Genomic DNA, 11,319 nt, shown 5'->3' on the forward strand with positions numbered 1-11,319 from the left:
TCCCGTCTCCTTGAAGCCCTCGGGCCAGTGCTCTGTTTGAATAGCCTGAGTGCCCTCTTTTCTGATGCTATACATGTATAGGAGGAGGGCAGAGACAGCTCACGGAAACATTTGAGCAGGAGCTGTATAAGTTATTATCTGGGTGCCGTCCGAGGGGTAATATAAAAAGCCACCAAGGAGTTCCACGCCGAGCGCAAAGACGGGAATGTTTATAGCGCCGCGTTTCCGTTCCGGAGCCGAAACGTTGGGCTCTTTAAATTCACGTTTCGGAGATTGGAGTGTCCGCCCTTCACTGCGTTTTAGTTTAGATTGTAAGCTCCGCGGGGCAGGGACCTGTGCCTGCAAAATGTGTCTGTAAAGCGCTACGTAAAACTAGCAGCGCTATACAAGAACATGCTATTATTATTATTATTATTATTATTAATTCATTAGTATATAGCTCATTCCTGAAGGCCTGTGGGTAGGGGCCTTGTGCCCGTGCGAGGCTCCCTGTGTAATCCTATAAGTCGTGTTTGATCATTTCCTCTCTCAGTGGATGACAGCTAATTATTTCCAGCAGGGTCTCAGTTTTCAGTGGAGTAATTATACAGAGGGACAGGTATTTGGGGGGGGGGGGGGGGGTGGGGGGTTACCGGTGTGACCTTAATGACCCAGCTCTGTTAGTTTAATTAAAATCTGTGGGGTCTCGGGGACAGGCGCTCTGTGTGTGACCCCACATTGTCTCACAGGGATAGCTGTGCTCTGCCACTGTGTGATCTTGGTCAGTTGTATCCATGTTGCGGTGCACTGAGTGTGTACACAACATCACCACACACACACACACACACACACACACACACACACACACACACACACACACACACACACACACACACACACACGTATTATACCTCTCTCAGATGCACACCGCTTTCTATCCCTTCTTCTCTCCACTCTCATACAACTCTTCCTCCCTCTCCATCTCTCTCCCTTCTTTCCTTCCATGTTTCTCCCTTCTCCCCCTCCATCTCTCTCCCTTCTCTCCTTCCATGTTTCTCCCTTCTCCCCTTCCATCTCTCTTCCTTCTTCCTCCTCCATCTCTGTCGCTTCTCTCTCTGCATCTCTCTCCCTTCTTCCTCCTCCATGTCTATCGCTTCTCTCTCTCCATCTTTCTCCTTTCTCCACCTTCTCTCCCTACTCCATTCTTCCACATCCCTCCAGTTAACACCACCCCTCTATTTTTCCCATGATTTCCTTCTCTTCACCCTCCTCTCTCCTCCTCCTGTGTCCCCCTCTCCCTCCAGCTCACACACACACTTCTCTCTCTCCTATCTCTCCCCCTTCTCACTCACACACTTTCTCCCTCTCCTTCCTCACACACCCCTCCCTCTCCCCTCCTATCTCTCCCTCCTATCTCTCATTTACACACAAGCTGTTAGGAGACAATGTAATTAACACTATAAATATTCTAAGACCAAATGAATCATTGATTCAGACATTGACCTCACCTGTCTGCTCTTTCTCTCAAGTTCAGCTGTCAGGAACACTTATACACATATACACACACACACACACCCTTATCCCTCTCTCACACACGTATCCTATCGCTCTCTCAAACACACACTACACTCATACACATCCTTCTCTCTCACACACTCGTCCTTCTCTCTTCCATATGCTCATCCTTCTCGCTCTCTCTCGCTCATCCTTCTCGCTCTCTCTCGCTCATCCTTCTCGCTCATCCTTCTCGCTCTCTCTCGCTCATCCTTCTCGCTCTCACTCGCTCATCCTTCTCGCTCTCTATCGCTCATCCTTCTCGCTCTCTATCGCTCATCCTTCTCGCTCTCTCTCGCTCATCCTTCTCGCTCTCTCTCGCTCATCCTTCTCGCTCTCTCTCGCTCATCCTTCTCGCTCATCCTTCTCGCTCTCTCTCGCTCATCCTTCTCGCTCTCTCTCGCTCATCCTTCTCGCTCTCTCTCGCTCATCCTTCTCGCTCTCTCGCTCTCTCTCTCGCTCTCTCTCGCTCATCCTTCTCGCTCTCTCTCGCGCTCATCCTTCTCGCTCATCCTTCTCGCTCTCTCTCTCGCTCATCCTTCTCGCGCTCTCTCTCGCTCATCCTTCTCGCTCTCTCTCTCGCTCATCTTTCTCGCTATCTCTCTCGCTCTCTCTCTCATCCTTCTCGCTCTCTCGCTCTCTCTCTCACTCTTGCTCATCCTTCTCGCTCTCTCTCTCTCGCTCATCCTTCTCGCTCTCTCTCTCGCTCATCTTTCTCGCTATCTCTCTCGCTCTCCCTCTCATCCTTCTCGCTCTCTCTCTCGCTCATTCTTCTCGCTCATCCTTCTCTCTCTCTCTCTCGCTCATCCTTCTCGCTCTCTCTCGCTCATCCTTCTCGATCTCTCTCGCTCATCCTTCTCTCTCTCTCGTGCTCATCCTTCTCTCTCTCTCGCGCTCATCCTTCTCTCTCTCTCGCGCTCATCCTTCTCTCTCTCTCGCGCTCATCCTTCTCTCTCTCTCGCGCTCATCCTTCTCTCTCTCTCGCGCTCATCCTTCTCTCTCTCTCGCGCTCATCCTTCTCTCTCTCTCGCTCATCCTTCTCGCTCTCTCGCTCATCCTTCTCGCTCTCTCTCGCTCATCCTTCTCGCTCTCTCTCGCTCATCCTTCTCGCTCTCTCTCGCTCATCCTTCTCGCTCTCTCTCGCTCATCCTTCTCGCTCTCTCTCGCTCATCCTTCTCGCTCTCTCTCGCTCATCCTTCTCGCTCTCTCTCGCTCATCCTTCTCTCTCTCTCTCTCTCTCGCTCATCCTTCTCGCTCTCTCTCGCTCATCCTTCTCGATCTCTCTCGCTCATCCTTCTCGATCTCTCTCGCTCATCCTTCTCTCTCTCTCGCTCATCCTTCTCGATCTCTCTCGCTCATCCTTCTCTCTCTCTCGCTCATCCTTCTCGCTCTCTCTCGCTCATCCTTCTCGCTCTCTCTCGCTCATCCTTCTCGCTCTCTCTCGCTCATCCTTCTCGCTCTCTCTCGCTCATCCTTCTCGCTCTCTCTCGCTCATCCTTCTCGCTCTCTCTCGCTCATCCTTCTCGCTCTCTCTCGCTCATCCTTCTCGCTCTCTCTCGCTCATCCTTCTCGCTCTCTCTCGCTCATCCTTCTCGCTCTCTCTCGCTCATCCTTCTCGCTCATCCTTCTCTCTCTCTCTCGCTCATCCTTCTCGATCTCTCTCGCTCATCCTTCTCGATCTCTCTCGCTCATCCTTCTCGATCTCTCTCGCTCATCCTTCTCGATCTCTCTCGCTCATCCTTCTCGATCTCTCTCGCTCATCCTTCTCGCTCATCCTTCTCGCTCTCTCGCGCTCATCCTTCTCGCTCTCTCGCGCTCATCCTTCTCGCTCTCTCTCGCGCTCATCCTTCTCGCTCTCGCTCATCCTTCTCGCTCGCGCTCATCCTTCTCGCTCGCGCTCATCCATCTCGCTCTCTCTCGCGCTCATCCTTCTCGCTCTCTCTCGCGCTCATCCTTCTCGCTCTCTCTCGCGCTCATCCTTCTCGCTCTCTCTCGCGCTCATCCGTCTCGCTCTCTCTCGCGCTCATCCTTCTCGCTCTCTCTCGCGCTCATCCTTCTCGCTCTCTCTCGCGCTCATCCTTCTCGCTCTCTCTCGCGCTCATCCTTCTCGCTCTCTCTCGCGCTCATCCTTCTCGCTCTCTCTCGCGCTCATCCTTCTCGCTCTCTCTCGCGCTCATCCTTCTCGCTCTCTCTCGCGCTCATCCTTCTCGCTCTCTCTCGCGCTCATCCTTCTCTCGCTCATATCTCTCTCTCCTGTGTGTGAGGGATCAGTACAGGGATAGTAGTGAGTGTGTGTGTGAGGGATCAGTACGGGGATAGCAGTGAGTGGGTGTGTGAGGGATCAGTACGGGGATAGCAGTGAGTGAGTGTGTGAGGGATCAGTACGGGGATAGCAGTGAGTGGGTGTGTGAGGGATCAGTACAGGGATAGCAGTGAGTGGGTGTGTGAGGGATCAGTACGGGGATAGCAGTGAGTGGGTGTGTGAGGGATCAGTACGGGGATAGCAGTGAGTGGGTGTGTGAGGGATCAGTACGGGGATAGCAGTGAGTGGGTGTGTGAGGGATCAGTACGGGGATAGCAGTGAGTGGGTGTGTGAGGGATCAGTACAGGATAGCAGTGAGTGGGTGTGTGAGGGATCAGTACGGGGATAGCAGTGAGTGGGTGTGTGAGGGATCAGTACGGGGATAGCAGTGAGTGGGTGTGTGAGGGATCAGTACAGGATAGCAGTGAGTGGGTGTGTGAGGGATCAGTACGGGGATAGTAGTGAGTGGGTGTGTGAGGGATCAGTACGGGGATAGCAGTGAGTGGGTGTGTGAGGGATCAGTACGGGGATAGCAGTGAGTGGGTGTGTGAGGGATCAGTACAGGATAGCAGTGAGTGGGTGTGTGAGGGATCAGTACGGGGATAGTAGTGAGTGGGTGTGTGAGGGATCAGTACAGGATAGCAGTGAGTGGGTGTGTGAGGGATCAGTACGGGGATAGCAGTGAGTGGGTGTGTGAGGGATCAGTACGGGGATAGCAGTGAGTGGGTGTGTGAGGGATCAGTACAGGGATAGCAGTGAGTGGGTGTGTGAGGGATCAGTACGGGGATAGCAGTGAGTGGGTGTGTGAGGGATCAGTACGGGGATAGCAGTGAGTGGGTGTGTGAGGGATCAGTACGGGGATAGCAGTGAGTGGGTGTGTGAGGGATCAGTACGGGGATAGCAGTGAGTGGGTGTGTGAGGGATCAGTACAGGGATAGCAGTGAGTGGGTGTGTGAGGGATCAGTACAGGGATAGCAGTGAGTGGGTGTGTGAGGGATCAGTACGGGGATAGCAGTGAGTGGGTGTGTGAGGGATCAGTACGGGGATAGCAGTGAGTGGGTGTGTGAGGGATCAGTACAGGGATAGCAGTGAGTAGGTGTGTGAGGGATCAGTACAGGGATAGCAGTGAGTGTGTGTGTGAGGGATCAGTACGGGGATAGCAGTGAGTGGGTGTGTGAGGGATCAGTACGGGGATAGCAGTGAGTGGGTGTGTGAGGGATCAGTACGGGGATAGCAGTGAGTGGGTGTGTGAGGGATCAGTACGGGGATAGCAGTGAGTGGGTGTGTGAGGGATCAGTACAGGATAGCAGTGAGTGGGTGTGTGAGGGATCAGTACGGGGATAGTAGTGAGTGGGTGTGTGAGGGATCAGTACGGGGATAGCAGTGAGTGGGTGTGTGAGGGATCAGTACGGGGATAGCAGTGAGTGGGTGTGTGAGGGATCAGTACAGGATAGCAGTGAGTGGGTGTGTGAGGGATCAGTACGGGGATAGTAGTGAGTGGGTGTGTGAGGGATCAGTACAGGATAGCAGTGAGTGGGTGTGTGAGGGATCAGTACGGGGATAGCAGTGAGTGGGTGTGTGAGGGATCAGTACGGGGATAGCAGTGAGTGGGTGTGTGAGGGATCAGTACAGGGATAGCAGTGAGTTGGTGTGTGAGGGATCAGTACGGGGATAGCAGTGAGTGGGTGTGTGAGGGATCAGTACGGGGATAGCAGTGAGTGGGTGTGTGAGGGATCAGTACGGGGATAGCAGTGAGTGGGTGTGTGAGGGATCAGTACGGGGATAGCAGTGAGTGGGTGTGTGAGGGATCAGTACAGGGATAGCAGTGAGTGGGTGTGTGAGGGATCAGTACAGGGATAGCAGTGAGTGGGTGTGTGAGGGATCAGTACGGGGATAGCAGTGAGTGGGTGTGTGAGGGATCAGTACGGGGATAGCAGTGAGTGGGTGTGTGAGGGATCAGTACAGGGATAGCAGTGAGTAGGTGTGTGAGGGATCAGTACAGGGATAGCAGTGAGTGTGTGTGTGAGGGATCAGTACGGGGATAGCAGTGAGTGGGTGTGTGAGGGATCAGTACGGGGATAGCAGTGAGTGGGTGTGTGAGGGATCAGTACGGGGATAGCAGTGAGTGGGTGTGTGAGGGATCAGTACAGGATAGCAGTGAGTGGGTGTGTGAGGGATCAGTACGGGGATAGCAGTGAGTGGGTGTGTGAGGGATCAGTACGGGGATAGCAGTGAGTGGGTGTGTGAGGGATCAGTACAGGATAGCAGTGAGTGGGTGTGTGAGGGATCAGTACGGGGATAGTAGTGAGTGGGTGTGTGAGGGATCAGTACGGGGATAGCAGTGAGTGGGTGTGTGAGGGATCAGTACGGGGATAGCAGTGAGTGGGTGTGTGAGGGATCAGTACAGGATAGCAGTGAGTGGGTGTGTGAGGGATCAGTACGGGGATAGTAGTGAGTGGGTGTGTGAGGGATCAGTACGGGGATAGCAGTGAGTGGGTGTGTGAGGGATCAGTACAGGATAGCAGTGAGTGGGTGTGTGAGGGATCAGTACGGGGATAGTAGTGAGTGGGTGTGTGAGGGATCAGTACAGGATAGTAGTGAGTGGGTGTGTGAGGGATCAGTACGGGGATAGCAGTGAGTGGGTGTGTGAGGGATCAGTACAGGATAGCAGTGAGTGGGTGTGTGAGGGATCAGTACAGGGTTAGTAGTGAGTGGGTGTGTGAGGGATCAGTACAGGGTTAGTAGTGAGTGGGTGTGTGAGGGATCAGTACAGGATAGTAGTGAGTGGGTGTGTGAGGGATCAGTACAGGGTTAGTAGTGAGTGGGTGTGTGAGGGATCAGTACAGGATAGTAGTGAGTGGGTGTGTGAGGGATCAGTACAGGATAGCAGTGAGTGGGTGTGTGAGGGATCAGTACAGGGTTAGTAGTGAGTGGGTGTGTGAGGGATCAGTACAGGGTTAGTAGTGAGTGGGTGTGTGAGGGATCAGTACAGGATAGTAGTGAGTGGGTGTGTGAGGGATCAGTACGGGGATAGTAGTGAGTGGGTGTGTGAGGGATCAGTACAGGATAGTAGTGAGTGGGTGTGTGAGGGATCAGTACAGGGATAGCAGTGAGTGGGTGTGTGAGGGATCAGTACGGGGATAGCAGTGAGTGGGTGTGTGAGGGATCAGTACAGGGATAGTAGTGAGTGGGTGTGTGAGGGATCAGTACAGGATAGTAGTGAGTGGGTGTGTGAGGGATCAGTACAGGGTTAGTAGTGAGTGGGTGTGTGAGGGATCAGTACAGGGATAGCAGTGAGTGGGTGTGTGAGGGATCAGTACAGGGATAGCAGTGAGTGGGTGTGTGAGGGATCAGTACGGGGATAGCAGTGAGTGGGTGTGTGAGGGATCAGTACAGGATAGTAGTGAGTGGGTGTGTGAGGGATCAGTACAGGGTTAGTAGTGAGTGGGTGTGTGAGGGATCAGTACAGGATAGTAGTGAGTGGGTGTGTGAGGGATCAGTACAGGATAGCAGTGAGTGGGTGTGTGAGGGATCAGTACAGGGTTAGTAGTGAGTGGGTGTGTGAGGGATCAGTACAGGGTTAGTAGTGAGTGGGTGTGTGAGGGATCAGTACAGGGTTAGTAGTGAGTGGGTGTGTGAGGGATCAGTACAGGATAGTAGTGAGTGGGTGTGTGAGGGATCAGTACGGGGATAGTAGTGAGTGGGTGTGTGAGGGATCAGTACAGGATAGTAGTGAGTGGGTGTGTGAGGGATCAGTACAGGGATAGCAGTGAGTGGGTGTGTGAGGGATCAGTACGGGGATAGCAGTGAGTGGGTGTGTGAGGGATCAGTACAGGGATAGTAGTGAGTGGGTGTGTGAGGGATCAGTACAGGATAGTAGTGAGTGGGTGTGTGAGGGATCAGTACAGGGTTAGTAGTGAGTGGGTGTGTGAGGGATCAGTACAGGGATAGCAGTGAGTGGGTGTGTGAGGGATCAGTACAGGGATAGCAGTGAGTGGGTGTGTGAGGGATCAGTACGGGGATAGCAGTGAGTGGGTGTGTGAGGGATCAGTACAGGATAGTAGTGAGTGGGTGTGTGAGGGATCAGTACGGGGATAGTAGTGAGTGGGTGTGTGAGGGATCAGTACGGGGATAGTAGTGAGTGGGTGTGTGAGGGATCAGTACAGGGATAGTAGTGAGTGGGTGTGTGAGGGATCAGTACAGGATAGTAGTGAGTGGGTGTGTGAGGGATCAGTACAGGGTTAGTAGTGAGTGGGTGTGTGAGGGATCAGTACAGGGATAGCAGTGAGTGGGTGTGTGAGGGATCAGTACAGGGATAGCAGTGAGTGGGTGTGTGAGGGATCAGTACGGGGATAGCAGTGAGTGGGTGTGTGAGGGATCAGTACAGGGATAGTAGTGAGTGGGTGTGTGAGGGATCAGTACAGGATAGTAGTGAGTGGGTGTGTGAGGGATCAGTACAGGGTTAGTAGTGAGTGGGTGTGTGAGGGATCAGTACAGGGATAGCAGTGAGTGGGTGTGTGAGGGATCAGTACAGGGATAGCAGTGAGTGGGTGTGTGAGGGATCAGTACGGGGATAGCAGTGAGTGGGTGTGTGAGGGATCAGTACAGGATAGTAGTGAGTGGGTGTGTGAGGGATCAGTACAGGGTTAGTAGTGAGTGGGTGTGTGCAGTTAGTTACCTTTTTACTGATCCCTTCCTTGAGTTACACATGATGGAGGAGTGGGGGAGGGGGAGAATCGGTGACAGGGGGGGAGCGGTGACAGGGGGGAGCAGTGACGGGGGAGGGGGGGGCGGTGAGTGGGCACAGAGCCGGTAACCTGAGCATTTAGTCTGTCAGCCCAGCCCTGGGATCAGGTGTCTGGGTAGTGGTGTTAACCCCTTGGATACTGGAGACCTGCAAAGCATTACTATACTACTAGATCCTATTTCAAGGACTCCAGAGCATCGCTCCATTAACCCTTCCCAGAGCACTGCAGAGCATCGCTCGATTAACCCTTCCCACAGCACTGCAGAACATCGCTCCATTAACCCTTCCCAGGACCTGGCAGAGCTTCGCTCCATTAACCCTTCCCAGAGCATCGCTTCTTTAACCCTTCCCAGAGCACTGCAGAGCATCGCTCGATTAACCCTTCCCACAGCACTGCAGAACATCGCTCCATTAACCCTTCCCAGGACCTGGCAGAGCTTCGCTCCATTAACCCTTCCCAGAGCATCGCTTCTTTAACCCTTCCCAGAGCACTGCAGAGCATCGCTCGATTAACCCTTCCCACAGCACTGCAGAACATCGCTCCATTAACCCTTCCCAGGACCTGGCAGAGCTTCGCTCCATTAACCCTTCCCTATGCCCCCCCCCCACCCCCATTGGTGCCCGTGTTGGTGGGTGCGGGAGGCTTTGGGGTGAAATGGGTCCTGCAGCTTTTTTTTAACCCTTCGTGCTCCTGCCCAGGAATGTCAAGCATGACCAGACCTGCCCAGGCCCCTCCCCCACCTCCCAGGGCAGTGTGACCGGCAGTGTCACCCGGGCCTGCCCAGACCTGTCCCCCGTGTCACCGCTCGCATTCCACTGCACGCACTTAACCCCGTCCTGCCCGCCCAGACCTGTCCCCCGTGTCACCGCTCGCATTCCACTGCACGCACTTAACCCCGTCCTGCCCGCCAACCTACTGCTGTTAACCCTCTCCTACAGAAAGCTCTCAGTCCTGTAACCGCTTGGTTATGTATTTTCACTACAGCCAAAGCACTCACCCCTTTAACCTCCCCCGAGGCCTTTTTGAACGGGGCCGCTGCTTTTCGTTAACATCTTCGTTACATGTATTCCTAATTTGTATCTTGTGAAAAATGAACGTGTTCCGCTTTTCTCCGGGAACACTGAATTCCAGCGGACGAGCCGCGTCTGTCTGACGACGGCTTCGGAATAACTCTGCCACAAAAAGAGCAGAGGAGAACGAACCATTTACCTGCCGCGGTGAGGTCTGACAAACAGTCTGATCACCAAAACACATTAGATAAAGATAGTAAAAATAAGCACAGCTCCGCTGTACAGAGGAGTATTCAGCAAGCGAAACCCTCGCCCAAATCCCCCCCCACCCCCAGCGTCTTTAGCACACTGTAGACTTCCACCTGCCCCCATGTCACCAACTCCCCCTCAGACTTGTCTCCCCTCCCACCCTTCCCCCTCAGCCTTGTCTCCCCCCTTACCCCTCCCATGTCACCCACTCCCCCTCAGGGTTGTCTCCCCCCCTCCACCTCCCATGTCACCCACTCCCCCTCAGGTTTGTCTCCCCCCCCCACCTCCCATGTCACCCACTCCCCCTCAGGTTTGTCTCCCCCCCCACCACCCATGTCACCCACTCCCCCTCAGGTTTGTCTCCCCCCCCCACCTCCCATGTCACCCACTCCCCCTCAGCCTTGTCTCCCCCCACCCCTCCCATGTCAACTACTCTAAACTCCCAGGTCACCCACTCTCTACCCCCTTCCATGTCACCCACTCACATCACCCACTCTCTACCCTCCCCCCATGTCACTCACTCTACCCTCCCCCCCATGTCACCCACTCCCTACCCTCCCCCCATGTCACTCACTCTCTACCCTCCCCCCATGTAACCCACTCCTTCACTCCCCCCCATAAACACTCCCCATGTCACCCATTCCCTCGCTCCCCCACGTATACACTGCCCATCTCAAATGTCACCCACTTCCCAGGCCATATTTACCCTCACCCCCATGTCAACGACTCTACCCCCCCAAGCTACTCTCTGTTCCCTACATCACCCACTTTCCTCCCCAGGGCACTCTTCCCTCCGATGTCACCCATTCCCCCCTCTCCCCTCCCCACGCTATATACCATGGCTTATTCCTTCTCTCCAAGAGGAACTAGCAAAACAACCATACAGCCGCCACCCCCCTCCCCCCCCAGAGAGAGGGGGAGGCGCGGCCATCTTTAATGAATCCAGTACATTATTATTTTACAACACTTCATTTTATTTTCATAAATAGAAAACGGAGGATGAGACAGACATGATTGAGATCTAAAAGGCAAATGCAGCTCAGGGGACACTTGTAAAATGATACACACGTTTGTGCATATGTGTGTAATACCTCACACACGTGTGTAACACATTATCTCTCTGACTTCTTGCTGGGGGCCCCCTGGGTAACCTTGCTGCTCTGGGCACGGCTGCCTTAGTACGGGAAAATTAAAACAAAGACCGTATACACAAAGGGGTGAGGGGGACCAGGGGGCAGCAGCAGGGTGGGGGGCTGTGTGCTCTCTCTCCCCCCCAAATACAGCATGACCCCTGTAATCACAGGGTGGCCAGTTAACCCCTTCACTGCCTCGTAATGCCTCTCCAGCAGCGACGATGTTAAGGAGTAGAGGGGGTTCGTGTTTACACGGCACGGTGATCGCTGATCCGGGAGGCTGCAGCGTCTCTGTGGGATTCTGGGACAGTACTTCGCCTGGACTCTCGGAGGGAGGCAGGTTG

Source organism: Ascaphus truei, chromosome 11, assembly GCF_040206685.1.
Source record: "Ascaphus truei isolate aAscTru1 chromosome 11, aAscTru1.hap1, whole genome shotgun sequence".
In the NCBI taxonomy this organism is placed as follows: Eukaryota; Metazoa; Chordata; class Amphibia; order Anura; family Ascaphidae; genus Ascaphus; species Ascaphus truei.